The sequence below is a fragment of the Amblyomma maculatum genome, chromosome 5, assembly GCF_055883805.1.
Source record: "Amblyomma maculatum isolate TAMU_Amacu chromosome 5, ASM5588380v1, whole genome shotgun sequence".
Lineage (NCBI taxonomy): Eukaryota > Metazoa > Arthropoda > Arachnida > Ixodida > Ixodidae > Amblyomma > Amblyomma maculatum.
In genome coordinates, this window is record NC_139348.1 from 10057528 (window position 1) to 10071008 (window position 13481).

Sequence of the window (13481 nt, forward strand, 5' to 3'; positions counted from 1 at the left end):
ACCTTACATTCTTCTTTAAAAAAGACAGGTTGGCGTTCGCGCAATGATAACCAGGATTCCACTTGTACTACGTTTTCCGGCTAGCACACTGTCTTGTAGTACTGTTGACAAGGTCTACTAGAACGCCACGCTCATTCTCCGTAAATGAGCATCTTTTTTTTTTTGTTCCCATTTTGAGACACCAGAAAAAAAAAGAAGAAAAAAACGAATGCTCACAGAAAGCAGCACGAAGCGCATGGCAGCTCTTGTATATATTTAACTGCAATTTCTAGGAGCGAACATATGCTGCTGATTGAAACATTATTATTTGTTTAGCCTCGCTACCATATCGCTTACAACCGCGCTAAGGCGCCCCTTCCGGAAGGCTGCCCTAAGGTGGGTCTTTGAAACGCGGCTTGGCCTTTGCGTTACCATCCCCTTTCCGTTACCTTTATGAAGGTCGCCTTTGCACTTGCAGGAAGGTAAAGGTTAGGCCGGTTTGTGAATACGGAGGTTAGTGTAGTCATCAGTATTGCAGCCGTTATTCGTGAACTGCATGGTGAGCGAATGCAAAGAGCATGAGTGCCTATCTAGCCGTTATGTTATCTCGGTTGCATTATAGATTATCGTTTGTGTTTGCGGTGAAAACTGTGAATTTGTGCCAACCGATGATTTATCGTGTGTGCATCATGACATAGTGCGTGAGGTGTTTCGCGGTGCTGTGCGTGTACAACGGAGTCGGCAGAGAAGACCAACTCTTCGTAGCGTCTTCTCGCGTCTACTTACTGTGTCGCTGGCCGAGTTTAATTTTTTCTGGGGGAAAAATCTCTTCAAGGGTGGATTTGTGAGGAGCAAGCACCACATAAATACGGCGCCGGGGACGAGGAAGAGGAGGTAAAAACACGTGGCGCATCGAGAAAGTGCCACTTGCAGCAAGCAGCCAACACGTGGCGCATCAAGAAAGGGCCACGTGAAGCAAGCAGCAGGCGGAGACGAGAGCGCAGGCAGAGCGGGGGACGAGGACACGAAACAGAGCAGTCGGGAGAAAACGTCTCTCGGCTGCGTCTGTCTGCTGCGACCAGAGCGACAAGGCTTTTGCTTCCGCCACAGACTTAGGGGGTTTCAGAGTGGGATGGACCCTATAGCGCAGGCGCGTCCGCCTGCTCTATATGACTCAGGCGCAGTTGGACTCGGCCTTTCCCAGCAGCGGTGATGACGTGGCCGCCAGAAGGGTGGGCGGCCATCTGAAGTACAGTCGAGCGCGATTTGAAGATTATTGCTCGAGCGTCGACCGGGAACATGAACAGCACCATGGCCCAGAATTCTCTGCCGAGGCGAGGGAGGTATTAGGCCAGCTTCCCGCACTCTTTTTGCTGTTCCTTCAGCAGCCGTCACTCCCTGCAGGGACGTCACTTTCTTTTTTTTTTCTTTTGGTTCTGCGAACAGGCAGTGACCGTTGTGCGCACGACGTATTCTTCGGTATCATCTGAAATTGGACTCTTTATCGCAACAAATAGAAAGCTTAGAATGGAGCGAAAGGGCGGTGAGTTTGTCGCGGGGGTGATGGTTGTATGGAACAGCGAACTAGGGAGAGAAGAGTGCGAAATTATAATTTTTCTTGTTCCAAACCCGGCCGCCAGGTTCCTAGAGTGCTAAGCTGGTCGACGCTCGCGAGATAACATTCAAATCGCGCTCGACTGTACGCCTACGAGACGCGTGGCTGTCGGATCCAGGCTGCAGTGCACATGATTTCCTATAGCGGCCGTTGAGCCGATTCAGCGATTCGGGACGCACTTAGAAACTGACTCTACCGACGCCCAGCCACATCAATTCGTCGAACGCACCACCACTTCGAAGGACACGAACACATGAGTGGACCTTTCTGTTTTTGTATATTGTTTTACTGTTCGTTGCGCGTGTTTCTTTTCCTTTCCTTGCTTGTACGTGTTGGTTTTATTCAAAATTATAGATTTGTTTTGTATTTTCAAGTGCTGCCGCCTCGTGTGTTGATTTCGTATCTCTATTCCCGGGAACCTTCACAGTACAATAAGAAGAAGAAAAAACTTGGAGGAAAATTTGGACACAAGATTCTGAAGCAAAAATAAAACGATAATAATGACAAATTACGCCTATCTTCTTGTCCTAGTGTCCAAACGAAGCAGTAGCAATTCCTTCCTGCTGAGCGCCACAGCCAGTACACTCACACATTCCCCCTCTTTGACCCGCAGTCATTTTAAAGTATTCATTAACCTCTCTCCTCACAGCGTCTTTTGGCCGAGCCAGCACCTTGGTTTCCGTGCACCTGGCCACACAATGCTTACCCCTCGGGTCCTGTTGAGTGACATCATTTCCACAACGAGAGCAATGGGTTGTCAAGTTCCCTGCAAATATTGTCACGCAGTGGTTACAATAAGGCCGAAAACACCAAAAGTGGACACAGGCGTGATAGCACTGAAATAAATTCTTTATTGGGCTGACTGGCGCCAACAAAAGAACTAAGCAACTCGGCGGCGGCGATAGCAACAAAGTGCTCGTCGATCGTCGAACTAAGAATGCCTGTCGCACAGGTAAACACTCAATTTAAGGGCAGCTCAGAACCATCTAGATAACGTCGCAAAATTTTACTAGCACCACCTGGAGCATTGTAGAAACATACGCGAGTGGCCGGAACTTTCGAGACCGATCTCGGCGCATCTTGAGCGACAAAAAAACTGATAAGGGTGCGTCTCGCGACACAGATCATTAACAAAGAATACAGAATTGATATGCTTGCCAGAATCACAGTGATAAGGCCGCATGTCGGTGGTTTCTAAAAAACAACAAAACCAGTTTTTTAGGTATCGCAGTATTAATTTCCCTTTAAAAAACATCGCCTGGATGTTCCAAAACAAACAAAGCAACCTAAACATTAACATTACAAAGTTTAAGCACCACGGATTCTTTAACGCGCATAATAAGGCTTCAGACGAACAACATGAACGATTTCTGGGTGCGCGCGTCGCCGTTGTGATGCTGTCGTACCGTCGGGAATGACTTTTAAGTCGAGTTGTCCGACGTGGCGAAGATTTTGTATGGCCCAAAGTATCGACGCAACAACATTTCACTTAGTCCACGTCGGCGCATTGGAGTCCAAACCCACACTTGGTTGCCTTGATGCGATGCTTTGTCAGTGGAGTTTGTCACACCTTCGACGCTGAAGGCAAGCACTCGCTGTAGCTTGCTTTCAAGAAGAGTGTGAATCTGGTCTTGCCTATGTGGAGGGAGCGCTGCGTTGATGTCGAAATTGAGCTGCCTGGTTCGGTTGCGTGCATCGCTTCAAGCTGGCGGGGAAGGGCGAAGACTTCTCGAGTGTATGCTACCTCACTCGGCGTGCCCCTATTAAGGTGCAGGTATTCTTCGGTGTAGTTCGTGACAAGCACTTGAGCTTGTCCATGACGGAAACGGGCGACGCCTCTTGCGGCTCCACGCTCCAAAAGCAACAGGGTGTTTCCTTCAACGACACCTTCAGCAGTTTCGATGTCGCTGGTAACCACGGAGACGACGATTTTGATCGGGGCGGTATACTCAATACTTCATCGAGGACGTTTAGAGCGAAGTGTGTCGTGGAAGGTATTACTTTGTCCGTGTAGAGCTTGATGAGCTTTGAGCTCACGTCGATGATCGCCCGATGCTCTTTCAGAAAGTCCATACCCAAAATCACGTTACGGGAGGACTGCTGCAAGGCCACGAAGCCCGAAGGGTAAATGCGTCCATTCACTGTCACTCTTGAGGTGCATCGCCCGGACTGCTCAATAAGGTTACCACCAGCGGTGCAGATTAATGGGCCATGACTGTTCGACCGTCGACAGAAACCTCAAGGTCTCATGTTTTCGTCCTCGTATTGCACATCTCTTCGGTTTTAGATTTCTGCTTCGTCTCATGCTCAGGCCGCGGCCGGGGTACACCGTCGTCATTTCGGTGGGCGGCGATGTCAACTTGAAGTCTGGTCATGATCTCATCGACGTTGTCCTCTTGTAGAGTGGCGATTTAATGGCTGCATCGTCGTCACTCGTCGGCGGAGAAGGACCTTTGTGTTTTCGCCGTGAAGTAACCTCGCCTCCAAAGGTTGCTCTATTTAGTTTTCCCTGCGCGGGTTAGGGGACCTTCCTCGCACGTAGCTCTGGCCTGGCTGCAGAAAGCGGTGCTTGAACGGTGATGGTGAGCGCGATAGACGCCTTGGCAACACGTGCTCTGCCCTCCGCATGAAGTTGTCGATGTCTTGAGGACGCTCGCCAGATGAGGTCGTGGGGCGTCGGGGGCGAAACCCTCCAGGCGTCGCCTTTCCTGTGGCTTGGGGACCGTTGGTAGACTTGGCAGGCGGGGGCCAATGGGCGGCTTTATGTAGCAGGATGGTACGGCGAGAGCTTGGGGGGAGGAGTTTCGGGTGGCAGGACGACGTAATGCAGCAGCATTGCTCATTGCAGCTGCTTCTAGAACTGCAGCCATCGGAGCCGTTGCTTGAGGAACGCCCAGTGGCTGCTTGGCTTCTTGAAGGACGACATCCGCGAGCGTCGATCGCCAAGTGGGGCTACTGGCATGATGATAGCAATCGGCGGAGCTCCTCTCGCACGATCTCCCGGATCAGGTCCCGAAGGCTCTCTCCACTCGCAGATGCGCTACTGTAGGGGCTTGCGTAGACCTGTTGGACCGGTCGATCGTAGTGGCGCATTGTTGTGTCTATCGTTCTCTGCATGGTAGACACTTCGATTTCAAATTCCGCCATAGTTTTTGCCGGATCCCTGACAAGCCCTGCAAAAAGAGACCCTTTAACGCCACGCATTAAAAATTTCAATCTCTCACCTTCGGTCATGTTAGGGTCAGCGCACCAAAGAGGCGCTTCATCTTCTCAACATAAACCAGGAGAGGCTCATTTGAGAGTTGAAGTCTTGAATGAAGTAGGGCCTGGGCTTGTTCCTTCCGGATGGCACTTGCAAAGGCAGTAAAAAAAGTAGTCTTGAAAATCATCCAATCTTTCAAAGCTTCCTCGTGATTTTCAAACAAAATACGGGCACACCCTTCAAGAGGACAATATACTTGCCTTAGCTTCGCTTCGACGTTTTCGGTGTTGAACGTTGCCACGCGTTCGAACAGGTCGAGCCAGTCTTCTGCATTCTCGTCCGGTCGTCCTTGGAAGCAGGGGGGTTCACGGGGTTCGACGAAAACCAAGGGTGCTTTCTGCTCGACGGGTGCTATCTTCGGGGTCCGTCACGGTGTCGGGGTCACAATATCTCCACCAGATGTCATGTAGCGGTGCCAAGGCCGTAAATACCAAATGAGGACACTGCAGGATACTACTGAAATCAATTCTTTATTGGGCTCACTTGCGGCCGCGAAAGAACTAATTAACTGGGTGGCTGCGGTAGCAACAAACCTGCTCGTCGATCATTGAACAAAAATTCCTGTCGCACACGTCAACGCTCAGTTTTTAAAGGCACTCAGACCCCCTAGATAACATGAAAAACTGCTACTAGCACAACATGGAACATTGTAGAAACATATGCAAGTGGCCGGAATCTTCGAGACAGATCTCGGCGCATCTTGCGCGACAACGAAACTGATAAGGGCGCGTCTCGTGAGATCGAGCATTCAAAGAGTACAGAATTGATATGCGTCCCAGAATCATAGTGATAAGGCCGCATGCCGGCGGCTGCTAAAAACTAACAAATACAGTTTTGAAGGTTTCGCGGCAATATGCGGCCCACTTCAATTTTTTTCTTCATACCACAAATAAATGGCCAGTTGGTAGTGTATGCATCATCGGTGAGAACGGCTTGTAATCTTTTGTGTGTGTGTGTGTGTGTGTGTGTGTGTGTGTGTGTGTGTGTGTGTGTGTGTGTGTGTGTGTGTGTGTGTGTGTGTGTGTGTGTGTGTGTGTGTGTGTGTGTGTGTGTGTGTGTGTGTGTGTGTGTGTGTGTGTGTGTGTGTGTGTGTGTGTGTGTGTGTGTGTGTGTGTGTGTGTGTGTGTGTGTGTGTGTGTGTGTGTGTGTGTGTGTGTGTGTGTGTGTGTGTGTGTGTGTGTGTGTGTGTGTGTGTGTGTGTGTGTGTGTGTGTGTGTGTGTGTGTGTGTGTGTGTGTGTGTGTGTGTGTGTGTGTGTGTGTGTGTGTGTGTGTGTGTGTGTGTGTGTGTGTGTGTGTGTGTGTGTGTGTGTGTGTGTGTGTGTGTGTGTGTGTGTGTGTGTGTGTGTGTGTGTGTGTGTGTGTGTGTGTGTGTGTGTGTGTGTGTGTGTGTGTGTGTGTGTGTGTGTGTGTGTGTGTGTGTGTGTGTGTGTGTGTGTGTGTGTGTGTGTGTGTGTGTGTGTGTGTGTGTGTGTGTGTGTGTGTGTGTGTGTGTGTGTGTGTGTGTGTGTGTGTGTGTGTGTGTGTGTGTGTGTGTGTGTGTGTGTGTGTGTGTGTGTGTGTGTGTGTGTGTGTGTGTGTGTGTGTGTGTGTGTGTGTGTGTGTGTGTGTGTGTGTGTGTGTGTGTGTGTGTGTGTGTGTGTGTGTGTGTGTGTGTGTGTGTGTGTGTGTGTGTGTGTGTGTGTGTGTGTGTGTGTGTGTGTGTGTGTGTGTGTGTGTGTGTGTGTGTGTGTGTGTGTGTGTGTGTGTGTGTGTGTGTGTGTGTGTGTGTGTGTGTGTGTGTGTGTGTGTGTGTGTGTGTGTGTGTGTGTGTGCTAGCTTTCTTAACATTTCCTTTGATTTCAATGTATCACAATTCAATAATCCTACCCGCGTTACTTCTACCACAACTTCATTACATTTGTTACTGATGTTATCATCGAATACTTCATCACTAGTAACTTGCCCGCACTTATTGATCAGGACCTGTTACTTTTTCTGTTTCTGTACCGGCCTGTAAAAGATCAAGCGCCGGAGACTTGTCAGGGATTATAATAAAGCTGACTTCGCTGCTATCCATGCCGATCTTTCTTTTTTTTTCTTGACAGCGTTTGACTAAAGGCTAACGCATCAGTCGAAGATAAACGAAAGTATCGCAGCACAAAGGTGAAGCTACGCACCTAATAAAAGCATACAGTCCCTAAAGGAAGGTTTATCGATAATCTAACGCGTCGTGGTGCACTGGAAACCTTAACCGATTATCAAAAATCAAAGAAAGGCGTTTCTGTGGAGCGAAAATATTGCCAACTGCTGATATGTGGTCCGCCTATGCAGTCGCAGCAAAAGAGCACGCCAGGACATTGAAGGAAGCAAAATTAAATATCTGTGACACCACTCTCCTATCGTTACTTAAAACTAACCCAAAGCACTTTTGGAATGACTTGAAAAGCCACAATAGTAAGGCTATCACTCTCACTAATAATTAGGTGATGTAATGCCAAGCAGTCATCGCGGCTTCTGTACTTAACCTCGCATTCAGCCATTCATTTTGACCCGCATCCTCTGGAATATTTCCGCCATTCAATTCCCTAATATCTTTCCAATGGACCCGACCTTATTTGACGCATCTATTACTCCACTCAGTTATTAATAATATAAAAATATCCTCTTCTTGCGGCATCGATGACAGTATGTGTCGATGGAGGTTAGGGTACCTCAAGGATCCGTTACTTTTCTTAATTTACATCGTCCTAATCAAATCTCAAATTCCATCTTTCTGTTTCCTGAAGATTGTTTCATACACCGCAAGATCTAAAGCTGTAACGATACAATAACAATCCAACATTACACACCTTTGGCTAACGCAACTAAATACTTCCAAATGTAAAACAATACAAATCTTTCGAAATTAGTCAGCTTGCCCCACTCATGTACTTAATAATACTCCACTTGACCGCATTGTTTCATACAGATATCTAGGCGTGCATATCACTAACAATCTCAAATGAAATAAAAGCTGGATACATTGCGCGTAACGTAACTTTTCCTTTTCTTCTACGTCACTGATGCCATGCTCATCCTCGAATATGCATGCTCAGTTTGGCAGCCAGTACATGCTACTCTCCAGTACTCCGGACTCTATACGTGAAGATCACGTATGGCAAGATGGCGTCCCAAGCCTTGTCTTCAGCATCGACGTACATAGCGATCATGTCCCCGATCATTTTGTTCAGGCGCTTCGTAAGTCCATTGGTCTGGGGATGGTACGCAGTTGTTCTTGTATGACTTGTAGATGTTCTTGCAGATGGCTTGTAGATGGCAGCGAACGCGATGGTTAGATGGCATCCTCGAGGCACTGCAGATGAAGTTATGTGATGTTAGGAAGATAGTGAGAGACCGGAAAGTGTCGCGTGACATGGTCCATAGGGTCACGAAGAGTCGGACACGACTGAACGACTGAACTGAACTGAACATGCTACTCTAATAAGAATCCTTGAAAGCGTACAAAACCGTTCTGTCCGTTTCATTCTCAACAATTGTAATCTTACTGCTGGCATCAATAATACAACTGCGCTTCACCACCCCCTTCTGTATTTCCGAAGAAAACTATTAAGTCTTTCCCTCTTTCACAAATTCACTATCATAACCACATACTCAAGTCTCGGGACATTACACCAGCGTCTTATACCTCCATACCACCTGCCTAAGTCATTATTTCCTATCACCGACACCCATAGTTTTCGCAAAGCGCTAACAAAAACATTACAAAGCGACTTTATCCCTATATAAACCTTTTTGTTGCTTGTTTCTTTCCTCTACTTCTCTTTTTATTTCGTGTACTCTTATGTTTCTATTTTGTTGCATTGCTATCATACTCATTTGTCTGTATGTTTTCAAATGCAATTGTGTTCTTCACCTTCATTGTATTTTTATATATAACAATGTATAAAGGCGCATCCCATCTATAATGCTTCCTGTAAGCCCAGAGGGTATACATACATACATACATACATACATACATACATACATACATACATACATACATACATACATACATACATACATACATACATACATACATACATACATACATACATACATACATACATACATACATACATACATACATCATCATCAGCCTGACTATACCCACTGCAGGCCGAAGGCCTCTCCCATATTTCTCCACTTAACCCGGTTCTGTGCTAGCTGCATCCACTTGACCCCTGCGAACTCCTTAACCTCATCCGCCCACCTAACTTTCTGGCGCCCCCTGCTACGCTTTCCTTCCCTTGGAATCCGGTTTGTTACCCTAACCGACCATCGGTTATCCTCTCTTCGCCCTACATGTCCTGCCCATGCCCATTTCTTCTTCTTCTCATACATACATACATACATACATACATACATACATACATACATACATACATACATACATACATACATACATACATACATACATACATACATACATACATACATACATACATACATACGTACATACATACATACATACATACGTACATACATACATACATACATACATACATACATACATACATACATACATACATACATACATACATACATACACACACACACACACACACACACACACACATACATACATACATACATACATACATACATACATACATACATACATACATACATACATACATACATACATACATACATACATACATACATACATACATACATACATACATACATACATACATACATACATACATACATACATACATACATACATACATACATACATACATACATACATACATACATACATACATACATACATACATACATACATACATACATCTTGCCTGGACAGAAGCGTACCTGTCCCATCGGCAACCGAGTGTATTTGTTGAAGGCGTAGGATCAAGGGCAGGACTAGTTTGCGTGCCGCAGGAATTCGTACTTGGGCCTCTTCTTTTCTCGGTCTTCACCAACGACATTCTTCAGCTAATACCAGTGAAGCTATTTGAGGACATCCTCTAACAGGAAATCGAAAGCGCGAATGATCGCGTCCTGCTACAGGTAGCTTTACCATGAATAGAATCTTGGTGTTCAATATGGCATATGGGGATAAATGAAAAAAAGTATATCCATGAGGATAACTCGCAAAAAGCAGCCTTCAACGTTTTTCATTTAGTACTAGTGGGCAGCGTTAATAGCTTGCAGACATTTATAGGTATCTAGGTGTCGTGATCACATCTGACCTTTAGCGGAATGGCCTTATTACCTATTTTAAAAAGAAAGCAATATATAAGCCAGGTTTTTAAGTAAGTCCCTGCGATGGTCCACACCTTAAATGGGCCAATTCTGGAATGAGCATAAGTTGCTTGGGGTCCATGCACCCAAGCCAACGTACCTAATCTTGAAACGTTCAAAGAAAATCTGTTAGCTTGATTATGGCTGGAAAATATCATAGAGCGTTCGTTTAGGCAAAGCAAACCTAGAAACATTGCAGGAAAAAAGACGTCTTGAAATGCTAAAATACTTGTACGTAATTTACCATAGCAAGTTAAACTAAGCTGAAATAACTACTTTGAAAACATCTGTCAACGCCCGACACGATCGCACAATTCTAAAATACAGAAAACTATTTGAAGCCTTTCAAAAGCTTCTTCCCACGAACCGTTCGAGAACAGAATGACCTAAGCCGTGATGCCATGGAGCTCCAACACTCGAATCTTTTTTGAAGATGCTTTAATACCATTTAAGTCATAAACTCGCTTCTCACTTATGTGTGCAATTTCCTTATAGGTGGGCAATCCAACAAATGTCTGCATTTTCTTCTTGAGCACACTTCCGCATTGATGTTTCTTGAAAGTGCTCGTTCATTGCATGTTCGTTCTCACACTGGCCATGCCTGCACTTTGTATTGTGGCTCATTGTCTTTCTGCCTTCAGATGTGCTGTTTGTTGGCGACATGCTATTGCTTTTCCTTGTACATTACTGCCTGGTTAGGTTTTCCTTTCAACGTGCATTTTACATAACACCCACTCCTGAAAAGGGCCTTTACCAAAAGGCTAGCAGTATTGCTTAAATAAATGACTAAATAACATAAAAACGTCTATAAAACTCTTCTTTTGATTATGTACTGTTTGTTTATCGACGACCACTCGCCACCATGAAAATGCAGCTTTCCTCCCCGCTACGTCACCGGCCCCAGACCTGCATGCGCCGCCGCCGCCGAATTACCTCATCCTGGATCGTGCATGGCCATCCCCAGCGAGGCAACCATCATCGACTGAAGCATCTATAAATGTGTCGCATCTGTCGCCGCCGCTCTGTGGGCTCGGTAGCTGTGCAAAAGCGCAGACTACTAATCCGTTTGTCTTCATAATGCAGGTTGGTAACAAGTTCTCTCTTTTCGCTAAAAAAACTAGTAATTACTTCCTAATACAGCTGCCGAGCCTGCAGTGCTGCGCTAGTGTTGTTATTGATTGTTCACGTGCCATTCGTTCACTACTACTCTTGTCGGGAGATGTGGAGACCAACCCTGGGCCCGAGAACTCTGAGACTATACTGTTCGAACTGCAGAAATTGACAACTGGACAAGCAACGCTAATTTCCGACTTGCAGGACATCAAAGCACAGCTCAAAACAACTGACATAACCTTAGCCGATTTAAACAAACGCATGATTACCCTCGAATCGCACTATGCCACTGTTCCTGCCCTTAACTCTGAAATAGACAGCCTGAAAACATTAACAACTGAACTGAGCCAGCAGATCATCAAACTAGAAGAACGCGTAGAAGACGCAGAAAATCGTTCCCGGCGCAACAATCTGATATTTTATAATATCCCTGACACTAATGCGTCCGAAAACTATCAGGACTCAGAACAAACAATCATTCACCACTGCTCCACGCATCTAGATTATGAAATTGACCCGAATCAAATCGAGCGCGCTCACCGTCTCGGCCGTTATTCCACAGATCGCATAAGGCCAATCATTGTAAAGTTCTCATCATCCAAAACCAAAGAAACAATCCTCTCTTATGGCAAAAAGCTTAAAGGCACAAATTATAGCATTGGTGAGGACTTTTCCCCTGCGGTCCGTAACATTCGAAAACAGCTAGTTACCTACGCAAGAACAATAACAGATAAATTCGCCTTGCGTTTTAAAACCCTGCACATCGGTCCTAAGCGTTAAACCTACGACGAAGCTTCACAAACCATAAAAGAGATTAAATAGCAGTCATTCCGTCAACATTCGGCAAACAGTCCTAAACATGCACCGCAACCTATTCTGTCTTTATCAGCAATTTTCACTAATATCCGCAGTTTTATTTCAAAGCGCGACATCGTTTCTAATCTGGTCTTATCATCATCCAGCAACTTACTAATCTTGACAGAAACGTGGCTACGCTCTGACATCTCTGACAGGGAGGTCCTAGCTGACTTGCCAAATTTTCGTCTTTTCCGCAAAGACCGTAAAGACAAGAGGGGAGGGGGAGTACTCATTGCAACTAGGCAGGAGCTATCATGCACATACTATAACTTGTCATCAGATATCGAAATATTGTGGATCTTACTTCACTCTTTACCCCACTCAGTTCTCATTGGCGTTTGCTACAACCCCCCTAATAACAGTTCAGATTTCCCTCGTAAATTTAACAATGCTTTGAATGAAATCAGAATAAAGCACCCTAATGCCACCATTCTACTCTTTGGCGATTTCAATTTTCCTACCATTAATTGGGAGACTCTAACAGCTTTGAGTAACAGCGATGCTAACGAATTTCTGGATATTTGCCTTAATTTCAACCTCGTACAAATAATATCCGAACCAACTCGTGTAACCCATGACTGCGCTAATACCCTCGATCTCATATTGACGGACCGTCCTGATTATGTTAAATCTGTCACATATCATCCAGGTATCAGTGATCACAAAATAATACATGCATGTTTCACCATTAAACCCCTTTCTCGCATAATCAATAAGCAAACAATTAAACTATATGATAAGGGAAACTATACTGCCATTAATAACGGTCTTCGCGCGTTCCAACTTTCTTTTGAGTCAAACTATAACCAAAGAACAGTTCACGACAACTGGTCACTATTCAAAAGGAAAATAGAAGAATTGGTTGAAAAATTTATTCCTAAAATGACCGTACGAAACAACCAACAAAACCCATGGTTCACCAACACATTAAAACGTTTGGAAAACAAAACGAAACGCCTTTACCGCTCAGCTAAAAAACAACACACTGACAACTCATGGAATAAGTATTACGAGGCCGAGAAAGTATACCTAAAGAAAATTCGTGAAGCCAAACGCACCTTTTTTCATTCCGATTTACCTAAAATGCTGACCACTAACCCCCGGAAGTTTTGGCAACTCATTAATCCACAACATGCGCGTACCATTTCAATCACTAATGAGTCAGGTGAAACAATCTCTGATACAGACTGCGCCAACATATTTAATGAAGCGTTTTCATCCGTATTTACTAACGAATGTGATCCACCTCTTCCTGTACAACAGACATTTATTCAACACCCTATGCCTCCCCTAATATTCTTTCCTGCAGGAATCTTATCATTGATAGAAAATATGAAGCTGTCATCATCTGCCGGTATTGACAATATCAACACTAAAATACT

General features: G+C 45.2%; 1 pseudogene; it reads left to right on the top strand.

The window, feature by feature from the left end:
- Nucleotides 1-3410: 3410 nt before the first annotated feature.
- LOC146187745 (uncharacterized) lies at nucleotides 3411-12063 on the top strand (annotated as a pseudogene).
- The last annotated feature ends 1418 nt before the right edge of the window (nucleotides 12064-13481 follow it).